This window comes from Chiloscyllium punctatum, chromosome 31 (assembly GCF_047496795.1).
Source record: "Chiloscyllium punctatum isolate Juve2018m chromosome 31, sChiPun1.3, whole genome shotgun sequence".
NCBI lineage: Eukaryota > Metazoa > Chordata > Chondrichthyes > Orectolobiformes > Hemiscylliidae > Chiloscyllium > Chiloscyllium punctatum.
Window position 1 is genome coordinate 53,083,147 of NC_092769.1, and position 24,737 is coordinate 53,107,883.

General features: G+C 46.7%; 10 non-coding genes across 10 annotated transcripts; all 10 read left to right on the top strand.

Annotated features, from left to right (window-relative positions):
• Positions 1-630: 630 nt before the first annotated feature.
• On the top strand, positions 631-703 carry trnav-aac (transfer RNA valine (anticodon AAC)). The gene has a single exon. It is a non-coding gene; the product is annotated as a tRNA-Val (tRNA).
• Positions 704-2,368: 1,665 nt separating this feature from the next.
• trnal-cag (transfer RNA leucine (anticodon CAG)) lies at positions 2,369-2,450 on the top strand. The gene has a single exon. It is a non-coding gene; the product is annotated as a tRNA-Leu (tRNA).
• Positions 2,451-4,048: 1,598 nt separating this feature from the next.
• trnav-aac (transfer RNA valine (anticodon AAC)) lies at positions 4,049-4,121 on the top strand. Its single transcript has one exon. It is a non-coding gene; the product is annotated as a tRNA-Val (tRNA).
• Positions 4,122-5,786: 1,665 nt separating this feature from the next.
• On the top strand, positions 5,787-5,868 carry trnal-cag (transfer RNA leucine (anticodon CAG)). The gene has a single exon. It is a non-coding gene; the product is annotated as a tRNA-Leu (tRNA).
• Positions 5,869-7,481: 1,613 nt separating this feature from the next.
• Positions 7,482-7,554, top strand: trnav-aac (transfer RNA valine (anticodon AAC)). The gene has a single exon. It is a non-coding gene; the product is annotated as a tRNA-Val (tRNA).
• A 1,665-nt stretch (positions 7,555-9,219) lies between these two features.
• On the top strand, positions 9,220-9,301 carry trnal-cag (transfer RNA leucine (anticodon CAG)). The gene has a single exon. It is a non-coding gene; the product is annotated as a tRNA-Leu (tRNA).
• Positions 9,302-10,915: 1,614 nt separating this feature from the next.
• On the top strand, positions 10,916-10,988 carry trnav-aac (transfer RNA valine (anticodon AAC)). The gene has a single exon. It is a non-coding gene; the product is annotated as a tRNA-Val (tRNA).
• Positions 10,989-12,653: 1,665 nt separating this feature from the next.
• Positions 12,654-12,735, top strand: trnal-cag (transfer RNA leucine (anticodon CAG)). The gene has a single exon. It is a non-coding gene; the product is annotated as a tRNA-Leu (tRNA).
• A 1,613-nt stretch (positions 12,736-14,348) lies between these two features.
• Positions 14,349-14,421, top strand: trnav-aac (transfer RNA valine (anticodon AAC)). The gene has a single exon. It is a non-coding gene; the product is annotated as a tRNA-Val (tRNA).
• A 1,661-nt stretch (positions 14,422-16,082) lies between these two features.
• Positions 16,083-16,168, top strand: trnal-cag (transfer RNA leucine (anticodon CAG)). The gene has a single exon. It is a non-coding gene; the product is annotated as a tRNA-Leu (tRNA).
• The last annotated feature ends 8,569 nt before the right edge of the window (positions 16,169-24,737 follow it).

Here is a 24,737-nt window from a genome sequence, read left to right on the forward strand (position 1 = left end):
AAAAGTAATCCTTTAAAGCCGGTGTAAGCAACACGACGGTATTGGGGTACACCTCGTGGAATCAGATACTTCGGTGTATCTCGTCCATGCTCACCACCTAGCCAAAGTTAAACAAGTCCCGTTCCCCAGCATTTGGCCCCAATCCCGCTAAACCCATCCTATCCAGAAACTCATCCGATTACCTTTGCAATTTTCTGAGTGTAATCGCCTCCGTCACTTCCTCTGGTAGCTCATTCCAAACGCGCACAACCTTCTGTGTGGGAAATGTGCCGCAGGTCCTTTGTCAATTTCAGCCCACTCACCTTTAACCGATGCTCTCGATTTTTCAACTCACCCCAACTTGGGTAAAACACATAAATACTCAGTTTACAACCCTTCCATAAGATCATGTCGCAGCCGTTATGCTGCGGGGAAAGTCGTCCCAGCTTATTCCACCTCGCCCTACGGTCCAAACATTGACGACATCCTTGTCTATATTTTGTCATCAATTTCACGTGGTTTTTTTTACGTTTTCAAGATGTTAATTTCGCTGGACAATAACAAGCTATTGGAAACAGAAAGGTGAAACGTAGAATTGCTTCAACGTTCAGTGCTGGATGCCACTGAGCTGCAGTACGGTAGCCTCGGCTGGTTTCTGTGGTGTAGTGGTCATCACGTTCGCCTAACACGCGAAAGGTCCCCAGTTCGAAACTGGGCAGAAACTGCTTCCTTTTTCAAGTGCAGCCTTTCACATGCACAAGAACGGAGCTTCCTTGCTTGCTTTCCCATCTGCAAACCTGCCTTCGAATTTGCTTGAACGAATCTGCTCTCGTAGTGAAATGCAAGGCAACTCCATTTAATTACTGTGCAAAGCGTTATAAAGTTTTTCTCCAACCTGGTTCTGATCATATGCCATTCTGTTTGAGAGTGTAGTTGCCGCGTTCTGATCCTTCCACGAAAAGCAGTACCGCATTTGCATTCCTTGCGCAGGCGGCCCGGTTCAAAGGCAGGGAAGAAGCGGATGCGCTGGTGTCACAGCGCACCACGAATTCCTGAACTTGTCTGTCTGTCAAACGTACCCCAAAGTCGTCTCTGAAAGGCTTCATTTGGAAGCTGTCTGTCGTTATTCAACGCGCGTGAATTGGCACCGGAGGTCCTGAATCATGTTTTGGAGCAGTTCGCACGTTAGTGGCTCATTCAATCAGCAACAGCAATGAAAAAAAACATACACTCTGAGAGGAACCTCCGGACCTGTGCTGTCATAGCGTCGCTAGTATGAAGGTGCGCCCCGAGATCTAAGCCATGTTGGAACTGTAACGGAGGAATCGACAGAGAGGCTACAGAATGACATCGCATCCATTTAATTTTCTTTAAATCACTGACGAGCAGGAAAATGTTCACGGAGAGGGCGAGTGGAGAGGTGTGGCAATTGAAGCTCTGGTGAAACTCCTTCTTTGTGATTCACTCAGCAAACAGAGACGTGAAGGTGACTCAGGCGTGAGAGCTCTTCACATCGAGAACAAAAAGCAATCAAGGGCAGTTAGCACCTCTTCCGGACTGGGGGTGGGGTGAGGTAATTACCTTTTGAGTTCTGTTACTATGTTCAGAAACTGCCTTTTAGATTGAGGTGAACAGAAACTCCATTTCTAATAAGCACCATGGAAGTTAGCAAAATGTATTGAGTCGCTTCTCGTCGATTCCCGCACAGGTTTCCGACTCACTTGGTATCCATGTGGCTCATGTCCAGGAGTGAACATCTCTGCAGCAAATTGCACGGTTAAGGTAAAAGGCACGGAAAGTGTCATCTCGAACAGGCTCCGAGGTCAGAGCATCCTCACAATGTGATCTGTCGCTCTCGGAATGTAATGCGACTTCCGGTTTTAGGGTAGAGAACTTTCTTTGGGACCCTTATTCTGCAAAACAGACACAGTGACTGAATAAATGCTGCACGGTATGATGTGGAACACGGCCTGCTCAGCTTTGTGCATTTTCCCTGTAGTCCGGCGTGTTTCGTGTTCCGTGTAAACGTGAAAGTCGTCCTTTTTCGAGCAATGGGTGAAATCATTTAGCAAAGCAAGAATCGAAATTGCAGTAATGTCAAGCAGCTCATGGTTATTTGACCAAATCATAAGCGAACATATATTGTCACGCACTCACAGATACATTTGTAGCTGAAAAGAGTCCGAGAAGATAGACTCAGCTTAAAATTGATTTTTGTCTGGATTGATGGGCTATCATTATCTGCTGCGACATTGACATTGCAGCCGGGCACATCCCAGCAGCTGTGCGAGTCGGAGAGGGATCATGGAACCCTTTTCATGTTACTTTGCGTCTGTTGTTATGCAGGGGCACAATTGGAAATGCAAGAAAAGGGGCCGTGTGGTCGGCAGGTAGTGTGGCCGAGCGGTCTAAGGCGCTGGATCCAGATTCCCGTCTTGAAAGGGGCGCGGGTTCGAATCCCGCCACTGCCATTTCTGCTGTTTAACTCCAATGCTGCAGCTTGTTAAAATGCTGTTTCCGCCCCCACTGTATTGATGTTGAAAACAAAAGTAAAATGCGTTTGCTTCCTGGGGAATTAACTGTGGTGTGGGACAGTGCCACGCGGAAAATCGCAAACAGCTCTGCTGTTCCAGGCAATTTGAGCGTTTACTGGAACCGAATGGAGACTGTTATTTCATCGCTGTTGTGATGAAACACTGCAGAAACGAACGACTTCCTTACTTTTGTTCCGACTGACCATACTCCGTGAAATTTCCCCGGACCCACAGTTGAGGATTTTTGCTGCTGGAAGTTACCTCAGAAACCCTGTTAACTCGTAATGTGGTGACTCGACTCGTCGTTATTTGGTTTTCTGGTCAATGGGGAAATCGATCCAATGAATTTCGATGTCACATGTTATTGAATTTCTCCCATTTCCTTTATTTCCGTCCTGGAGGCATCGGAACGGAAAGGGAATCTCATCGAGACTGTGATTGGTGAAATTCACTTTTTATGGCCGCTTCTTATTATGTTCTTTCTTTCTCTCTTTTCAGCATTGTCTGGGAAGTGTTGGTGCACTAAGGCTGCAGTATGTTTGAAAGCGTAGTTTGGAATTGCCCTGTTGTTAGTTGTGAGATTACTTTATGACTCATGCCCTCGGACTGTCTCACATTTAGCATTCATGCATCTCTGTGTCTGAAAATGCATTAGGCATGCCAGTTTTGTTTGTGTTCCGTGTTAAATGCTTACTGTTTTGCGATTCGCTCAGTGCATTACGAGTTAACAGGGTTTCTGAGGTAACTTCCAGCAGCAGAAATCCTCAACTGAGGGTCTGGGAAAATTTCACGGAGTATGGTCAGTCGGAGCAAAAGGAAGGAAGTCGTTCGTTTCTGCAGTGTTTCACAATACTACCAGTCGAACAGACGAAACGATTGTGCCACAGACTGCGACGGCAAGCTCTGCTAAAAAGTAATCCTTTAAAGCCGGTGTAAGCAACACGACGGTATTGGGGTACACCGCGTGGAATCAGATACTTCGGTGTATCTCGTCCATGCTCACCACCTAGCCAAAGTTAAACAAGTCCCGTTCCCCAGCATTTGGCCCCAATCCCGCTAAACCCTATCCAGAAACTCATCCGATTACCTTTGCAATTTTCTGAGTGTAATCGCCTCCTCCACTTCCTCTGGTAGCTCATTCCAAACACGCACAACCTTCTGTGTGGGAAATGTGCCGCAGGTCCTTTGTCAATTTCAGCCCACTCACCTTAAACCGATGCTCTCGATTTTTCAACTCACCCCAACTTGGGTAAAACACATAAATACTCAGTTTACAACCCTTCCATAAGATCATGTCGCAGCCGTTATGCTGCGGGGAAAGTCGTCCCAGCTTATTCCACCTCGCCCTACGGTCCAAACATTGACGACATCCTTGTCTATATTTTGTCATCAATTTCACGTGTCTTTTTTTACGTTTTCAAGGTGTTAATTTCGCTCGACAATAACAAGCTATTGGAAACAGAAAGGTGAAACGTCGAATTGCTTCAACTTTCAGTGCTGGATGCCACGGAGCTGCAGTACGGTAGCCTCGGCTGGTTTCTGTGGTGTAGTGGTCATCACGTTCGCCTAACACGCGAAAGGTCCCCAGTTCGAAACTGGGCAGAAACTGCTTTCTTTTTCAAGTGCAGCCTTTCACTTGCACAAGAACGGAGCTTCCTTGCTTGCTTTCCCATCTGCAAACCTGCCTTCGAATTTGCTTGAACGAATCTGCTCTCGTAGTGAAATGCAAGGCAACTCCATTTAATTACTGTGCAAAGCGTTATAAAGTTTTTCTCCAACCTGGTTCTGATCATATGCCATTCTGTTTGAGAGTGTAGTTGCCGCGTTCTGATCCTTCCACGAAAAGCAGTACCGCATTTGCATTCCTTGCGCAGGCGGCCCGGTTCAAAGGCAGGGAAGAAGCTGATGCGCTGGTGTCACAGCGCACCACGAATTCCTGAACTTGTCTGTCTGTCAAACGTACCCCAAAGTCGTCTCTGAAAGGCTTCATTTGGAAGCTGTCTGTCGTTATTCAACGCGCGAGAGTTGTCACCGGAGGTCCTGAATCATGTTTTGGAGCAGTTCGCACGTTAGTGGCTCATTCAATCAGCAACAGCAATGAAAAAAAACATACACTCTGAGAGGAACCTCCGGACCTGTGCTGTCATAGCGTCGCTAGTATGAAGGTGCGCCCCGAGATCTAAGCCATGTTGGAACTGTAACGGAGGAATCGACAGAGAGGCTACAGAATGACATCGCATCCATTTAATTTTCTTTAAATCACTGACGAGCAGGAAAATGTTCACGGAGAGGGCGAGTGGAGAAGTGTGGCAATTGAAGCTCTGGTGAAACTCCTTCTTTGTGATTCACTCAGCAAACAGAGATGTGAAGGTGACTCAGGCGTGAGAGCTCTTCACATCGAGAACAAAAAGCAATCAAGGGCAGTTAGCACCTCTTCCGGAGTGGCGGTGGGGTGAGGTAATTACCTTTTGAGTTCTGTTACTATGTTCAGAAACTGCCTTTTAGATTGAGGTGAACAGAAACTCCATTTCTAATAAGCACCATGGAAGTTAGCAAAATGTATTGAGTCGCTTCTCGTCGATTCCCGCACAGGTTTCCGACTCACTTGGTATCCATGTGGCTCATGTCCAGGAGTGAACATCTCTGCAGCAAATTGCCCGTTTAAGGTAAAAGGCACGGAAAGTGTCATCTCGAACAGGCTCCGAGGTCAGAGCATCCTCACAATGTGATCTGTCGCTCTCGGAATGTAATGCGACTTCCGGTTTTAGGGTAGAGAACTTTCTTTGGGACCCTTATTCTGCAAAACAGACACAGTGACTGAATAAATGCTGCACGGTATGATTTGGAACACGGCCTGCTCAGCTTTGTGCATTTTCCCTGTAGTCCGGCGTGTTTCGTGTTCCGTGTAAACGTGAAAGTCGTCCTTTTTCGAGCAATGGGTGAAATCATTTAGCAAAGCAAGAATCGAAATTGCAGTCATGTCAAGCAGCTCATGGTTATTTGACCAAATCATAAGCGAACATATATTGTCACGCACTCACAGATACATTTGTAGCTGAAAAGAGTCCGAGAAGATAGACTCAGCTTAAAATTGATTTTTGTCTGGATTGATGGGCTATCATTATCTGCTGCGACATTGACATTGCAGCCGGGCACATCCCAGCAGCTGTGCGAGTCGGAGAGGGATCATGGAACCCTTTTCATGTGACTTTGCGTCTGTTGTTATGCAGGGGCACAATTGGAAATGCAAGAAAAAGGGCTGTGCGGTCGGCTGGTAGTGTGGCCGAGCGGTCTAAGGCGCTGGATCCAGGTTCCAGTCTTGAAAGGGGCGCGGGTTCGAATCCCGCCACTGCCATTTCTGCTGTTTAACTCCAATGCTGCAGCTTGTTAAAATGCTGTTTCCGCCCCCACTGTATTGATGTTGAAAACAAAAGTAAAATGCGTTTGCTTCCCGGGGAATTAACTGTGGTGTGGGACAGTGCCACGCGGAAAATCGCAAACAGCTCTGCTGTTCCAGGCAATTTGAGCGTTTACTGGAACCGAATGGAGACTGTTATTTCATCGCTGTTGTGATGAAACACTGCAGAAACGAACGACTTCCTTACTTTTGCTCCGACTGACCATACTCCGTGAAATATCCCCGGACCCACAGTTGAGGATTTTTGCTGCTGGAAGTTACCTCAGAAACCCTGAAACTCGTAATGTGGTGACTCGAATCGTCGTTATTTGGTTTTCTGGTCAATGGGGAAATCGATCCAATGAATTTCGATGTCACATGTTATTGAATTTCTCCCATTTCCTTTATTTCCGTCCTGGAGGCATCGGAACGGAAAGGGAATCTCATCGAGACTGTGATTGGTGAAATTCACTTTTTATGGCCCCTTCTTATTATGTTCTTTCTTTCTCTCTTTTCATCATTGTCTGGGAAGTGTTGGTGCACTAAGGCTGCAGTATGTTTGAAAGAGTAGTTTGGAATTGCCCTGTTGTTAGTTGTGAGATTACTTTATGACTCATGCCCTCGGACTGTCTCACATTTAGCATTCATGCATCTCTGTGTCTGAAAATGCATTAGGCATGCCAGTTTTGTTTGTGTTCCGTGTTAAATGCTTACTGTTTTGCGATTCGCTCAGTACATTACGAGTTAACAGGGTTTCTGAGGTAACTTCCAGCAGCAGAAATCCTCAACTGAGGGTCTGGGAAAATTTCACGGAGTATGGTCAGTCGGAGCAAAAGTAAGGAAGTCGCTCGTTTCTGCAGTATTTCACAATACTACCTTTCCCGTGAGCAGTCGAACAGATGAAACGATTGTGCCACAGACTGCGACGGCAAGCTCTGCTAAAAAGTAATCCTTTAAAGCCGGTGTAAGCAACACGACGGTATTGGGGTACACCTCGTGGAATCAGATACTTCGGTGTATCTCGTCCATGCTCACCACCTAGCCAAAGTTAAACAAGTCCCGTTCCCCAGCATTTGGCCCCAATCCCGCTAAACCCATCCTATCCAGAAACTCATCCGATTACCTTTGCAATTTTCTGAGTGTAATCGCCTCCGTCACTTCCTCTGGTAGCTCATTCCAAACGCGCACAACCTTCTGTGTGGGAAATGTGCCGCAGGTCCTTTGTCAATTTCAGCCCACTCACCTTTAACCGATGCTCTCGATTTTTCAACTCACCCCAACTTGGGTAAAACACATAAATACTCAGTTTACAACCCTTCCATAAGATCATGTCGCAGCCGTTATGCTGCGGGGAAAGTCGTCCCAGCTTATTCCACCTCGCCCTACGGTCCAAACATTGACGACATCCTTGTCTATATTTTGTCATCAATTTCACGTGGTTTTTTTTACGTTTTCAAGATGTTAATTTCGCTGGACAATAACAAGCTATTGGAAACAGAAAGGTGAAACGTAGAATTGCTTCAACGTTCAGTGCTGGATGCCACTGAGCTGCAGTACGGTAGCCTCGGCTGGTTTCTGTGGTGTAGTGGTCATCACGTTCGCCTAACACGCGAAAGGTCCCCAGTTCGAAACTGGGCAGAAACTGCTTCCTTTTTCAAGTGCAGCCTTTCACATGCACAAGAACGGAGCTTCCTTGCTTGCTTTCCCATCTGCAAACCTGCCTTCGAATTTGCTTGAACGAATCTGCTCTCGTAGTGAAATGCAAGGCAACTCCATTTAATTACTGTGCAAAGCGTTATAAAGTTTTTCTCCAACCTGGTTCTGATCATATGCCATTCTGTTTGAGAGTGTAGTTGCCGCGTTCTGATCCTTCCACGAAAAGCAGTACCGCATTTGCATTCCTTGCGCAGGCGGCCCGGTTCAAAGGCAGGGAAGAAGCGGATGCGCTGGTGTCACAGCGCACCACGAATTCCTGAACTTGTCTGTCTGTCAAACGTACCCCAAAGTCGTCTCTGAAAGGCTTCATTTGGAAGCTGTCTGTCGTTATTCAACGCGCGTGAATTGGCACCGGAGGTCCTGAATCATGTTTTGGAGCAGTTCGCACGTTAGTGGCTCATTCAATCAGCAACAGCAATGAAAAAAAACATACACTCTGAGAGGAACCTCCGGACCTGTGCTGTCATAGCGTCGCTAGTATGAAGGTGCGCCCCGAGATCTAAGCCATGTTGGAACTGTAACGGAGGAATCGACAGAGAGGCTACAGAATGACATCGCATCCATTTAATTTTCTTTAAATCACTGACGAGCAGGAAAATGTTCACGGAGAGGGCGAGTGGAGAGGTGTGGCAATTGAAGCTCTGGTGAAACTCCTTCTTTGTGATTCACTCAGCAAACAGAGACGTGAAGGTGACTCAGGCGTGAGAGCTCTTCACATCGAGAACAAAAAGCAATCAAGGGCAGTTAGCACCTCTTCCGGACTGGGGGTGGGGTGAGGTAATTACCTTTTGAGTTCTGTTACTATGTTCAGAAACTGCCTTTTAGATTGAGGTGAACAGAAACTCCATTTCTAATAAGCACCATGGAAGTTAGCAAAATGTATTGAGTCGCTTCTCGTCGATTCCCGCACAGGTTTCCGACTCACTTGGTATCCATGTGGCTCATGTCCAGGAGTGAACATCTCTGCAGCAAATTGCACGGTTAAGGTAAAAGGCACGGAAAGTGTCATCTCGAACAGGCTCCGAGGTCAGAGCATCCTCACAATGTGATCTGTCGCTCTCGGAATGTAATGCGACTTCCGGTTTTAGGGTAGAGAACTTTCTTTGGGACCCTTATTCTGCAAAACAGACACAGTGACTGAATAAATGCTGCACGGTATGATGTGGAACACGGCCTGCTCAGCTTTGTGCATTTTCCCTGTAGTCCGGTGTGTTTCGTGTTCCGTGTAAACGTGAAAGTCGTCCTTTTTCGAGCAATGGGTGAAATCATTTAGCAAAGCAAGAATCGAAATTGCAGTAATGTCAAGCAGCTCATGGTTATTTGACCAAATCATAAGCGAACATATATTGTCACGCACTCACAGATACATTTGTAGCTGAAAAGAGTCCGAGAAGATAGACTCAGCTTAAAATTGATTTTTGTCTGGATTGATGGGCTATCATTATCTGCTGCGACATTGACATTGCAGCCGGGCACATCCCAGCAGCTGTGCGAGTCGGAGAGGGATCATGGAACCCTTTTCATGTGACTTTGCGTCTGTTGTTATGCAGGGGCACAATTGGAAATGCAAGAAAAGGGGCTGTGCGGTCGGCTGGTAGTGTGGCCGAGCGGTCTAAGGCGCTGGATCCAGGTTCCAGTCTTGAAAGGGGCGCGGGTTCGAATCCCGCCACTGCCATTTCTGCTGTTTAACTCCAATGCTGCAGCTTGTTAAAATGCTGTTTCCGCCCCCACTGTATTGATGTTGAAAACAAAAGTAAAATGCGTTTGCTTCCCGGGGAATTAACTGTGGTGTGGGACAGTGCCACGCGGAAAATCGCAAACAGCTCTGCTGTTCCAGGCAATTTGAGCGTTTACTGGAACCGAATGGAGACTGTTATTTCATCGCTGTTGTGATGAAACACTGCAGAAACGAACGACTTCCTTACTTTTGCTCCGACTGACCATACTCCGTGAAATTTCCCCGGACCCACAGTTGAGGATTTTTGCTGCTGGAAGTTACCTCAGAAACCCTGTTAACTCGTAATGTGGTGACTCGACTCGTCGTTATTTGGTTTTCTGGTCAATGGGGAAATCGATCCAATGAATTTCGATGTCACATGTTATTGAATTTCTCCCATTTCCTTTATTTCCGTCCTGGAGGCATCGGAACGGAAAGGGAATCTCATCGAGACTGTGATTGGTGAAATTCACTTTTTATGGCCCCTTCTTATTATGTTCTTTCTTTCTCTCTTTTCAGCATTGTCTGGGAAGTGTTGGTGCACTAAGGCTGCAGTATGTTTGAAAGAGTAGTTTGGAATTGCCCTGTTGTTAGTTGTGAGATTACTTTATGACTCATGCCCTCGGACTGTCTCACATTTAGCATTCATGCATCTCTGTGTCTGAAAATGCATTAGGCATGCCAGTTTTGTTTGTGTTCCGTGTTAAATGCTTACTGTTTTGCGATTCGCTCAGTACATTACGAGTTAACAGGGTTTCTGAGGTAACTTCCAGCAGCAGAAATCCTCAACTGAGGGTCTCGGAAAATTTCACGGAGTATGGTCAGTCGGAGCAAAAGTAAGGAAGTCGCTCGTTTCTGCAGTATTTCACAATACTACCTTTCCCGTGAGCAGTCGAACAGATGAAACGATTGTGCCACAGACTGCGACGGCAAGCTCTGCTAAAAAGTAATCCTTTAAAGCCGGTGTAAGCAACACGACGGTATTGGGGTACACCTCGTGGAATCAGATACTTCGGTGTATCTCGTCCATGCTCACCACCTAGCCAAAGTTAAACAAGTCCCGTTCCCCAGCATTTGGCCCCAATCCCGCTAAACCCATCCTATCCAGAAACTCATCCGATTACCTTTGCAATTTTCTGAGTGTAATCGCCTCCGTCACTTCCTCTGGTAGCTCATTCCAAACGCGCACAACCTTCTGTGTGGGAAATGTGCCGCAGGTCCTTTGTCAATTTCAGCCCACTCACCTTTAACCGATGCTCTCGATTTTTCAACTCACCCCAACTTGGGTAAAACACATAAATACTCAGTTTACAACCCTTCCATAAGATCATGTCGCAGCCGTTATGCTGCGGGGAAAGTCGTCCCAGCTTATTCCACCTCGCCCTACGGTCCAAACATTGACGACATCCTTGTCTATATTTTGTCATCAATTTCACGTGGTTTTTTTTACGTTTTCAAGATGTTAATTTCGCTGGACAATAACAAGCTATTGGAAACAGAAAGGTGAAACGTAGAATTGCTTCAACGTTCAGTGCTGGATGCCACTGAGCTGCAGTACGGTAGCCTCGGCTGGTTTCTGTGGTGTAGTGGTCATCACGTTCGCCTAACACGCGAAAGGTCCCCAGTTCGAAACTGGGCAGAAACTGCTTCCTTTTTCAAGTGCAGCCTTTCACATGCACAAGAACGGAGCTTCCTTGCTTGCTTTCCCATCTGCAAACCTGCCTTCGAATTTGCTTGAACGAATCTGCTCTCGTAGTGAAATGCAAGGCAACTCCATTTAATTACTGTGCAAAGCGTTATAAAGTTTTTCTCCAACCTGGTTCTGATCATATGCCATTCTGTTTGAGAGTGTAGTTGCCGCGTTCTGATCCTTCCACGAAAAGCAGTACCGCATTTGCATTCCTTGCGCAGGCGGCCCGGTTCAAAGGCAGGGAAGAAGCGGATGCGCTGGTGTCACAGCGCACCACGAATTCCTGAACTTGTCTGTCTGTCAAACGTACCCCAAAGTCGTCTCTGAAAGGCTTCATTTGGAAGCTGTCTGTCGTTATTCAACGCGCGTGAATTGGCACCGGAGGTCCTGAATCATGTTTTGGAGCAGTTCGCACGTTAGTGGCTCATTCAATCAGCAACAGCAATGAAAAAAAACATACACTCTGAGAGGAACCTCCGGACCTGTGCTGTCATAGCGTCGCTAGTATGAAGGTGCGCCCCGAGATCTAAGCCATGTTGGAACTGTAACGGAGGAATCGACAGAGAGGCTACAGAATGACATCGCATCCATTTAATTTTCTTTAAATCACTGACGAGCAGGAAAATGTTCACGGAGAGGGCGAGTGGAGAGGTGTGGCAATTGAAGCTCTGGTGAAACTCCTTCTTTGTGATTCACTCAGCAAACAGAGACGTGAAGGTGACTCAGGCGTGAGAGCTCTTCACATCGAGAACAAAAAGCAATCAAGGGCAGTTAGCACCTCTTCCGGACTGGGGGTGGGGTGAGGTAATTACCTTTTGAGTTCTGTTACTATGTTCAGAAACTGCCTTTTAGATTGAGGTGAACAGAAACTCCATTTCTAATAAGCACCATGGAAGTTAGCAAAATGTATTGAGTCGCTTCTCGTCGATTCCCGCACAGGTTTCCGACTCACTTGGTATCCATGTGGCTCATGTCCAGGAGTGAACATCTCTGCAGCAAATTGCACGGTTAAGGTAAAAGGCACGGAAAGTGTCATCTCGAACAGGCTCCGAGGTCAGAGCATCCTCACAATGTGATCTGTCGCTCTCGGAATGTAATGCGACTTCCGGTTTTAGGGTAGAGAACTTTCTTTGGGACCCTTATTCTGCAAAACAGACACAGTGACTGAATAAATGCTGCACGGTATGATGTGGAACACGGCCTGCTCAGCTTTGTGCATTTTCCCTGTAGTCCGGTGTGTTTCGTGTTCCGTGTAAACGTGAAAGTCGTCCTTTTTCGAGCAATGGGTGAAATCATTTAGCAAAGCAAGAATCGAAATTGCAGTAATGTCAAGCAGCTCATGGTTATTTGACCAAATCATAAGCGAACATATATTGTCACGCACTCACAGATACATTTGTAGCTGAAAAGAGTCCGAGAAGATAGACTCAGCTTAAAATTGATTTTTGTCTGGATTGATGGGCTATCATTATCTGCTGCGACATTGACATTGCAGCCGGGCACATCCCAGCAGCTGTGCGAGTCGGAGAGGGATCATGGAACCCTTTTCATGTGACTTTGCGTCTGTTGTTATGCAGGGGCACAATTGGAAATGCAAGAAAAGGGGCTGTGCGGTCGGCTGGTAGTGTGGCCGAGCGGTCTAAGGCGCTGGATCCAGGTTCCAGTCTTGAAAGGGGCGCGGGTTCGAATCCCGCCACTGCCATTTCTGCTGTTTAACTCCAATGCTGCAGCTTGTTAAAATGCTGTTTCCGCCCCCACTGTATTGATGTTGAAAACAAAAGTAAAATGCGTTTGCTTCCCGGGGAATTAACTGTGGTGTGGGACAGTGCCACGCGGAAAATCGCAAACAGCTCTGCTGTTCCAGGCAATTTGAGCGTTTACTGGAACCGAATGGAGACTGTTATTTCATCGCTGTTGTGATGAAACACTGCAGAAACGAACGACTTCCTTACTTTTGCTCCGACTGACCATACTCCGTGAAATATCCCCGGACCCACAGTTGAGGATTTTTGCTGCTGGAAGTTACCTCAGAAACCCTGAAACTCGTAATGTGGTGACTCGAATCGTCGTTATTTGGTTTTCTGGTCAATGGGGAAATCGATCCAATGAATTTCGATGTCACATGTTATTGAATTTCTCCCATTTCCTTTATTTCCGTCCTGGAGGCATCGGAACGGAAAGGGAATCTCATCGAGACTGTGATTGGTGAAATTCACTTTTTATGGCCCCTTCTTATTATGTTCTTTCTTTCTCTCTTTTCAGCATTGTCTGGGAAGTGTTGGTGCACTAAGGCTGCAGTATGTTTGAAAGAGTAGTTTGGAATTGCCCTGTTGTTAGTTGTGAGATTACTTTATGACTCATGCCCTCGGACTGTCTCACATTTAGCATTCATGCATCTCTGTGTCTGAAAATGCATTAGGCATGCCAGTTTTGTTTGTGTTCCGTGTTAAATGCTTACTGTTTTGCGATTCGCTCAGTACATTACGAGTTAACAGGGTTTCTGAGGTAACTTCCAGCAGCAGAAATCCTCAACTGAGGGTCTGGGAAAATTTCACGGAGTATGGTCAGTCGGAGCAAAAGTAAGGAAGTCGCTCGTTTCTGCAGTATTTCACAATACTACCTTTCCCGTGAGCAGTCGAACAGATGAAACGATTGTGCCACAGACTGCGACGGCAAGCTCTGCTAAAAAGTAATCCTTTAAAGCCGGTGTAAGCAACACGACGGTATTGGGGTACACCTCGTGGAATCAGATACTTCGGTGTATCTCGTCCATGCTCACCACCTAGCCAAAGTTAAACAAGTCCCGTTCCCCAGCATTTGGCCCCAATCCCGCTAAACCCATCCTATCCAGAAACTCATCCGATTACCTTTGCAATTTTCTGAGTGTAATCGCCTCCGTCACTTCCTCTGGTAGCTCATTCCAAACGCGCACAACCTTCTGTGTGGGAAATGTGCCGCAGGTCCTTTGTCAATTTCAGCCCACACACCTTTAACCGATGCTCTCGATTTTTCAACTCACCCCAACTTGGGTAAAACACATAAATACTCAGTTTACAACCCTTCCATAAGATCATGTCGCAGCCGTTATGCTGCGGGGAAAGTCGTCCCAGCTTATTCCACCTCGCCCTACGGTCCAAACATTGACGACATCCTTGTCTATATTTTGTCATCAATTTCACGTGGTTTTTTTTACGTTTTCAAGATGTTAATTTCGCTGGACAATAACAAACTATTGGAAACAGAAAGGTGAAACGTAGAATTGCTTCAACGTTCAGTGCTGGATGCCACTGAGCTGCAGTACGGTAGCCTCGGCTGGTTTCTGTGGTGTAGTGGTCATCACGTTCGCCTAACACGCGAAAGGTCCCCAGTTCGAAACTGGGCAGAAACTGCTTCCTTTTTCAAGTGCAGCCTTTCACATGCACAAGAACGGAGCTTCCTTGCTTGCTTTCCCATCTGCAAACCTGCCTTCGAATTTGCTTGAACGAATCTGCTCTCGTAGTGAAATGCAAGGCAACTCCATTTAATTACTGTGCAAAGCGTTATAAAGTTTTTCTCCAACCTGGTTCTGATCATATGCCATTCTGTTTGAGAGTGTAGTTGCCGCGTTCTGATCCTTCCACGAAAAGCAGTACCGCATTTGCATTCCTTGCGCAGGCGGCCCGGTTCAAAGGCAGGGAAGAAGCGGATGCGCTGGTGTCACAGCGCACCACGAATTCCTGAACTTGTCTGTCTGTCAAACGTACCCCAAAGTCGTCTCTGAAAGGCTTCATTTGGAAGCTGTCTGTCGTTATTCAACGCGCGTGAGTTGGCACCGGAGGTCCTGAATCATGTTTTGGAGCAGTTCGCACGTTAGTGGCTCATTCAATCAGCAACAGCAATGAAAAAAAACATAGACTCTGAGAGGAACCTCCGGACCTGTGCTGTCATAGCGTCGCTAGTATGAAGGTGCGCCCCGAGATCTAAGCCATGTTGGAACTGTAACGGAGGAATCGACAGAGAGGCTACAGAATGACATCGCATCCATTTAATTTTCTTTAAATCACTGACGAGCAGGAAAATGTTCACGGAGAGGGCGAGTGGAGAGGTGTGGCAATTGAAGCTCTGGTGAAACTCCTTCTTTGTGATTCACTCAGCAAACACAGACGTGAAGGTGACTCAGGCGTGAGAGCTCTTCACATCGAGAACAAAAAGCAATCAAGGGCAGTTAGCACCTCTTCCGGAGTGGCGGTGGGGTGAGGTAATTACCTTTTGAGTTCTGTCACTATGTTCAGAAACTGCCTTTTAGATTGAGGTGAACAGAAACTCCATTTCTAAGAAGCACCATGGAAGTTAGCAAAATGTATTGAGTCGCTTCTCGTCGATTCCCGCACAGGTTTCCGACTCAGTTGGTATCCATGTGGCTCATGTCCAGGAGTGAACATCTCTGCAGCAAATTGCCCGTTTAAGGTAAAAGGCACGGAAAGTGTCATCTCGAACAGGCTCCGAGGTCAGAGCATCCTCACAATGGGATCTGTCGCTCTCGGAATGTAATGCGACTTCCGGTTTTAGGGTAGAGAACTTTCTTTGGGACCCTTCTTCTGCAAAACAGACACAGTGACTGAATAAATGCTGCACGGTATGATTTGGAACACGGCCTGCTCAGCTTTGTGCATTTTCCCTGTAGTCCGGCGTGTTTCGTGTTCCGTGTAAACGTGAAAGTCGTCCTTTTTCGAGCAATGGGTGAAATCATTTAGCAAAGCAAGAATCGAAATTGCAGTAATGTCAAGCAGCTCATGGTTATTTGACCAAATCATAAGCGAACATATATTGTCACGCACTCACAGATACATATGTAGGTGAAAAGAGTCTGAGAAGATAGACTCAGCTTACCATTGATTTTTGTCTGGATTGATGGGCTATCATTATCTGATGCGACATTGACATTGTAGCCGGGCACATCCCAGCAGCTGTGCGAGTCGGAGAGGGATCATGGAACCCTTTTCATGTGACTTTGCGTCTGTTGTTATGCAGGGGCACAATTAGAAATGCAAGAAAACGGGCCGTGCGGCTGGCTGTTTGTGTGGCCGAGCGGTCTAAGGCGCTGGATTCAGGTTCCAGTCCTGAAAGGGGCGCGGGTTCGAATCCCGCCACTGCCGTTTCTGCTGTTAAACTCCAATGCCGCCGCTTGTTAAAATGCTGTTTCGGTCCCGACTGTATTGATTTTTGAAAACAAAAGTAAAATGGGTTTGCTTCCCGGGGAATTAACTGTGGTGTGGGATAGTGCCACGCGGAAAATCGCAAACAGCTCTGCTGTTCCAGGCAATTTGTGCGTTTCCTGGAACCGAATGGAGACTGTTATTTCATCGCTGTTGTGATGAAACACTGCAGAAACGAACGACTTCCTTACTTTTGCTCCGACTGACCATACTCCGTGAAATTTTTCCAGACCCTCAGTTGAGGATTTTTGCTGCTGGAAGTTACCTCAGAAACCCTGTTAACTCGTAATTTGGTGACTCGACTCGTCGTTATTTGGTTTTCTGGCCAATGGGGAAATCGATCCAATGAATTTCGATGTCACATGTTCTTGAATTTCTCCCATTTCCTTTATTTCCATCCTGGAGACATCGGAAGGGAAAGGCAATCTACCGAGACTGTGATTGGTGAAATTTACTTTTTATGGCCCGTTATTATTATGTTTTTTCCTTCTCTCTTTTCAGCATTGTCTGGGAAGTGTTGGTGCACTAAGGCTGCAGTATGTTTGAAAGAGTAGTTTGGAATTGCCCTGTTGTTAGTTGTGAGATTACTTTATGACTCATGCCCTCGGACTGTCTCACATTTAGCTTTCATGCATCTCTGTGTCTGAAAATGCATTCGGCATGCCAGTTTTGTTTGCGTTACGTGTTAAATGCTTACTGTTTTGCGATTCGCTCAGTACATTACGGGTTAACAGGGTTTCTGAGGTAACTTCCAGCAGCAAAAATCCTCAACTGAGGGTCTGGGAAAATTTCACGGAGTATGGTCAGTCGGAGCATACGTAAGGAAGTCGATCGTTTCTGCAGTGTTTCACAATACTACCTTTCCCGTGAGCAGTCGAATAGACTAAACGATTGTGCCACAGACTGGAACAGCAAGCTCTGCTAAAAAGGAATCCTTTAAAGCCGGTGTAAGCAACACGACGGTATTGGGGTACACCGCGTGGAAACAGATACTTCGGTGAATCTCGTCCATGCTCACCGCATAGCCAAGATTAAACAAGTCCCGTTCCCCAGCATTTGGCCCCAATCCCGCTAAACCAATCTTATCCAGAAACTCATCCGATTACCTTTGCAATTTTCTCAGTGTAATCGCCTCCTCCACTTCCTCTGGGAGCTCATTCCAAACACGCACAACCTTCTGTGTGGGAAATGTGCCTCAGGTCCTTTGTCAATTTCAGCCCACTCACCTTAAAACTATGCTTTCGATTTTTCAACTCACCCCAACTTGGGTAAAACACATAAATACTCAGTTTACAACCCTTCCATAAGATCATGTTACGCTGGACAATAACAAGCTATTGGAAACAGAAAGCTGAAACGTAGAATTATTCAACTTTCAGTGCTGGATGCCACTGAGCTGCAGTAGGATCTCCTCGGCTGGTTTCTGTGGTGTAGTGGTCATCACGTTCGCCTAACACGCGAAAGGTCCCTTGTTCAAAACTGGGCAGAAACTGCTTTGTTCTTCAACTGCAGCCGTTCCCATGCGCAAGAACGGAGCTTCCTTGCTTGCTTTCCCATCTGTAAACCTGCTTTCGAATTTGCTTGAACGAATCTGCTCTCGTCGTGAAATGTAAGGCAACTCCATTTAATTACCTTGCAAAGCAGTATAAAGATTTTCTCCAACCTGGTTCTGATCAAATGCCATTCTCTTTGAGAGTGTAGTTGCCGCGTTCTGATCCTTCCACAAAAAGTAGTACCGCATTTGCATTCCTTGCGCAGGCGGCTCGGTTCAAAGGCAGGGAAGAAGCTGATGCGCTGGTGTCACAGCGCACCACGAATTCCTGAACTTGTCTGTCTGTCAAACGTACCCCCAAGTCTTCTCTGAAATGCCTCATTTGGAAGTTGTTTGTTGTTATTCAACGCGCGAGAGATGGCACCGGAGGTCCTGAATCATGTTTTGGAGCAGTTCGCACGTCAATGGCTCATTCAATCAGCAACAGCAATGAAAAAACTTACACTCTCAGAGGAACCTTCGGACCTGTGCTGTCATAGCGTCGCTCTTATTAAGGTGCGCCCCGAGATCTAAGCTATGTTGGAACTGAAACGGAGGAATCGACGAGAGGCTACAGAATGACATCGCATGCAATTAATTTTCTTTAAATCACTGACGAGCAGGAAAACGTAAACGGGGAGGGCGAGTGGAAAAGTGTGGCAATTGCAGCTCTGGTGCAGCTCCTTCTTTGTGATTCATTTGGCAACAAGAGAGTGGAAGGTGACTCAGGTGTGAGAGCTCTTCACATCGAGAACATAGAGCACTCAGGTACAGTTAACAATCTCTCTGACACCTTCTGATGTGTGCATGGGGGAATCAACTTTGGCTTCTGTTACTATGTTCAGAAACTGCCTTTTAGATTAACGTGAACAGAAACTGCACCTCTAATAAGCACCAGAGAATTTAGTAAACTTTCTGAGTCACTTTCCATCGATCCCCACTCTGGTTGCCACCTGAGTTGGCAGCCGTGTGGCTCATGTCCAGGTGTAAACATCTGTGCAACAAGTTGCATTGTTAAAGAAAAAGACAAGGAAAGCGACAACTTGTACTGGCACTGATGTTTGCGCTTCCTCACAATCTGATCTGTCTTTCTCCGATTGCAATGCTCCCCTCACTTATCAGGGCGAGAACATTCTTTGGGACGTTAAATCTGCAAAACAGACGTCGTAACCGTCAGTATGTTGCACGGTATGATGTGGAACACGGCCTGCTCAGCTTTGTGCATTTTCCCTGTATTTCAGCGTGTTTCATGTTCCGTGTGAAGGTGAAAGTCGTCCTGTTTCGAGCAATGGGTGAAATCATTTACCAAGGCAACAATCGAAATTCTAGTAATATCATGCAGCTCTTGGTTTCGTTGTTGAATCAGAATCGAATTTCCATTCTCTTGTACAGACATTGCATTTGTGGCTCACACAATTCTCAGAAGGTAGGAACAGCTTCCCTTTGGTTTTTGTGTGGATTGAAGGGTTATCATTATCTGCTGCAAGATTGATATTGCAGCTGGGCAGATCCCAGCAGCAGTGCGAGCAGGACAGGGATGGGGGAAGTCTTTCCCTGTGACTTTGGTTCTGTTGTTTTGCAGGAGCACCATTGAAAGTGTAAGAAAATGTGCGACTGCAGTGGCTGGCCTTCTGGTAGGAGGTGCTGCATTGTAGCTCCAATCTCTAATGAGGCGTGTGTTTGAATCCCACCATTTGTGTGTGTTTCCGGTTTTACTGCAGCGTGTTAATGTTCAGTATTTAAATTCCAACACGACCATCTTCCTTCGCTTATTGGAAATGTATCTCTGATTTGGGAGTGTGCACCCTCTCCAGTGGGCCAGTGTCCATGCTGTAGTGATCACATTCGCCTCCCATATGGAAAGCCCAGGCCTCAAGCGGTTCCACTGCTGCATCATGTTTCGGCCAAGTTGTGTTGTTCACTGTTTTTGCTGAAACTGAACGGAGATTGGTATTTCATCGCTGCTGTGAAACTTAATCCTGCAGTGACTTTACTTCTCATTATTTGGTGTTCTGGCGGATGGGAAAATAATTCCGGTTAGTTGTGATGTCATATGGTCTTAAATTTCTCTCATTTCCTTCACTTCTGTTCTGGAGACCTGGGCAGCAGGCACTGCCACATTGTTGATCGGATGGGCAAACTAATCTAATCCAGACTGTGTTTGGGAATATTCACTTTTCATGGTCCATTCATATTCGGTTCTTTGTTTTCCCTCATTTCAGAGTTTGTTGGGAGGTGACGGTACAATAAGTTTCCAATATATGTTGGGAGCATAATTTGGAATTGCTCCGCTGTAGGAGCTGGGAGCCGTTTCTCACTGATTGCCCTCGGACTGTCCCCAGAACAGCATTCATGCTTCGAAATCTCTAAAAATGCATTTTAAACAAAATCCATTTCCCAGAATTTGGCCCCTATCCAACTAAACCCTTCCTATCCAGAAACTCATCCAGTTGCCTTTGAAATCTTCTGAGTGTACTCGCCTCATCCACTTCCTCTGGTAGTTGATTCCATACACTCACAGCTTTCTGTGTCGGAAAGATATAAAAGTCCCTTTTATATTTTACCTGTCTCATCTTCAACCTATGCTCTCCAGTTTTCAACTCGCCCCACATTGCGGAATACAAAACCTTAAGTATTCTGTTGACAAACCTTCCTTCAGTTCATGCCGACAATGAAAGGAAAGCTGTCCCAGCATTTTCAGACTCGCCCTACATTCCAAACTGTGCGCCCCTGACAAATATACTTTGTGAGCAATTTCACGTGATTTTCTTAATTTTTCAATGATGCCAGTTAGGCTGGAGAGCAACCAGCTCCTGGAAACAGAAAGGTGAAGCGTTGAACGGCTGTAAATTTTAGCGCTGGACGACTCTGACACAAAATCACCCTGTGTCAAAATCCAGCAAGAATAGCCTTATTCCCGAAGGCAGCCTTTCAGACTGACACGCGCAGAGCTTTCTAACGTGCTGTTCACATCAGCAAACCTGGCTTTGAATTTGCTCACTCATATCTGTTCGAGTGGTGAAAAGAAATGCAATCCCGTTTCATTACTGTGTGAAACATTGTTATGCGTTTCTCCAACCTGGTTCTGAATATGCACAGATGTGTACAGCATTGATGGCCATTCTGTTTCAGAGTGGAGTTACCGTGCTCTGATCCTTCCACTAAAAGCAGTACCGCATCTGATTTTCTTAGGCAGGCGACCCAGTTCAAAGCCAATGAACAAAGGTTCCCAGCAAAAACCCTCAGCTGAGGACCTGGGCATGTTTCATGGGGAATGGTCAGTGGGGGTAACATTATGGACGCTCTCGGTTCTGCAGTGTTTCGAAACACTAAATTGAAGCGCGATTGGATTTTAATATTCTGAGGAATAATTTAAATTGATTGGCAAAATAGGAATTGTTTTCTAATTAGCAACCAACTCAGGTTTGTTTCACAGCCAAATGTTACATCTTTCCAATTTTTCAGTACACGCTGAGACTGCTAGCTGGTATTTGTCAGGTCTCAGTTCTGAACAGCATTCACTCTCATTTCAAGGTGGAGGGCAGTCCTTCACCTTCATAACACTGTTCTCATCACTAAATTCAGCAACTTTGAATTTTGGGGACAGGGGTTTGGTTGGAGCTGTTACATCATTAAATGTCAAAATTTTCACACGGGAATCCCCGTTCATGAGGGGGGAGTTTCTGTAAGCTGTGTCCAAGGGCTGTGCAGGGAGCTGCAGTGGCCACTTTCTGTTGACAGCAGGGTCTGGATAGAGCATTGTTTGTACCTGTCTTACTCCATGTGGAGCCAGGGAACACAGAATCATCAATGGTTTGGGCTGCAATTGAATCTTGCCATGGATTTTCCGGTTTAAATGGAGGTAGGGTAGTATTCCCATAGACTGATCTGGAACAAACAAATCTCCATACCTGGATGATCTCAAACTCGCAACCTTTATCTTGCAGCCCGCTGCTGACCATTGGAGCCATACAGCCTGTCACCAGCCAGACGTGCCAATTTCCCTACAGCAGGAAGATTAGCAGGGATCTGAAGGGCGGTGGAACAACTGGAGCTCTCACTGTTTATAGAGGTTGTCACCAATTTTCCTGCTTTCATAACCAAATGTGTCAGAGAGCTAGAGGGGTCTTCAAAACAGGAGAAGGAACCATGACAAATTGGAAGATGCCCAGGCCCTTCAATGTGACTGCCTGAGCTACATCACTATGGCTCTGGTACTGGGATAATTCAAGCCCACGGCTTGACAGAATCTGGAAATTAAATACAGAACTTCAGGCTGTTCAGTCTAAATGTATACCATTAAGATACAGTGGGTATTGAATCCCTTCCATATGGCCACTTCATCAAATCATCCCTGTCAACATATCCAGAATCTTAATTTTTGTATCTCATCGTCCATTTCGACAGCTAATGTGAACATCTTGTTTTCATCTTCCTTATCTACATCAATTATAAGCCAATAAGCTCTGTCGCATCTCGCTTCAACTGCAATTGCTCCATCTCATCATAAATCACTCCTGAAACCTTCTGGGAAATGAATGAGTCTATCACCTCTCAGGACCCTCCCATCTTGCACAATGTGTGATCATCTCTGTTGTGAGTGTACTGATAACCCTCGGCCAGGAGGAGGGATAATGTGAGTTTCTGAAATAAAAGAGAGGGTGCAGGAGGAACCCAATAGGACTGGCAAGCTTTGGGAGAGAAATATAATGTTCATTTCTAGAGATAAATTCTTACTTTATTTTGATTAATCTTTTCTCTCTGCCCGAATAGTGATGGATTGCAAAGAAGGGAATACCCACAAAAGTATAAAGCAAAGGGCATTATTTGTCTGTCTGATTTCTCACCTGGACTGACACTCCGTTTATTAAACTTCTTTGAATATTTAAATTAGATTAGATTACTTACAGTTTGGAAGCAGGCCCTTCAGCCCAACCGACCCGCATACCACCCAAACCCATACACCTACGTTTACCCCTTCACCGAACACTAAGGGCAATTTAGCATTGCCAATTCACCTAACCTGCACATTTTTGGATTGTGGGAGGAAACCGGAACACCTGGAGGAAACCCATGCAGCCACGGGGAAAATGTGCAAACTCCACACAGAGAGTCACCTGAGGGAAGAATTGAACCCGGGTCTCGGGCACTGTAAGGCAGCAGTGCTAACCCCCTGTGCCACCGTGCCTCTCCTACCAATTTGGAGACGATTCACAGACAGGAAACGCCAAACAAACATCTCATCAAAATCTGACATGATCAATCAATTCATCAGAAACTGTAAACAATTGGCATTTGAGTGTTCCATCCTCATTCATTACCAATCACTGCATATAATTTCTCCATCGTATCCTCGCTGACGGTCTGTAAAAAAGTCTTAGGTGATTGTTGGTGTGTCACATTCCTGGGGGGAGGTGTGTTCCAGGTAGAGGAGGCTGGGAGCTGAAAGGATGAACTGAGTTGGGGAGGAGATGGGGTTGAGTGACAGACCTTGGGAGTATTTGAACCTAGCTAAGTCAGCCATTGTATTCACACCATGTGGGCTGACAGGGGGAATATTGACCTGTTACTGTCTCTGTCTGTCTGTGTGGGCTGTGGGTCACTTGTTCCTTTTCTGACTTTTCTATCTATCTCTCTCTCTCCCTCTCGCTCTCTCTCTTCTCACTCCTCTTTCTCTCCCTCTCTCATTTTCTCTTTCACACTCTCATTCTCTTGCTCTCCCTTCACATCTTCTTCACCTTTCTTCTCCCCTCCCCTCTTCTCCCTCTCTCTCCTCCCCCTCACTCTTCTCTGTCCCATTCATCTTCTCTCTCCGCTCTCTCTTCTCTCTCCCCTCACTCTTCTCTCTCCCCTCTCTCCTCTCTCTTCCCCCATTCTCTCTCATTAGGGTCTCACTGTGGCTCAGTGGTTACCACTGATACCTCACAGTGCCAGGGACCCTGTAAAAATCCTGCCCCAGGCGATTGTCTGTGTGGAGGGTGCACATTCTCCCCAGTGTTTGCGTGGGTTTCCTCACCCGGTCCAATGATGTGCAGGTCAGAGTGGACTGGTCATGGGGGAGTTGCCCATAGGGTTAGATGAAGTGTTCAGGTGGAGAAAGGTCTGGGTGGGTTACTCTCCTACCAATCTTCCTACCCCTCTCTTACTCCTCTCTCCTCTGCCAGCCGGCCCTCACCCTTCTTCCTGATTCTCTCCTCACTTTCCTCCCCCACTTTCACCGTCCTACCCATCTGCCATTCTGCCTTTCACCCAATCTCCTCCTCTCCCACCTCCAACCACTCTGTCCCCTCGAACTCTCCTCGCCACCTCCTTCTGCTACCACCCCCTCCTGCTGTCTACTCCCTCTCTCCACATCACCACCTCCTCCCCCTCACCTCTTCTCTCCCCGCTAACATCCACCCCTGCTCTCCTCCTACTCGCCTCCACACCTCACCTACTCTCCTTCTCCCCATCTCTGACACTCTCCTTTCCCCCTGCTGCTCTCTACCTCAACTTCCCACTCTCAGTCTTCCGCCCCTCTCTTCCACCCCCTCTCTTCTTCCCCACTCCATCCTCCCCTTTCTCCTCCCACTCCCTCCCCTCCTCTCCTCCCCCTATCCGTCCTCCCCTAACTTCCCCTCTCTCTCCTCCCTCTCTCCGTCCCCACTCTCTTTCCTCCCCTCTCTCTCCTCGCCCTCTCTCCTCACACACCCTCCCCTCCCCTCTCCCTTCTCCCCTGCCCCATCCTCCCCTAACCTCTCCTCTCTTTCCTCACTCTCTCCTTCCTCCCCCTCACTCCACCCACTCTCTCTCCTCCGCTCTCTCTCCTTCCCTCTCGCCCACTCACTCTCCACCCCATCTCTCTCATCCCCCTCTCTACTCCCCTCTCCTCCCCTACACTCTCCTCCCCTCTCTCTCTTCCCCCTCTTTCTGTCTCTTCACCTCTCTCACTTCCTCTCTCTCCTATCCCTCTCTCTCCTTCCCTCACCTCTCCCCTCT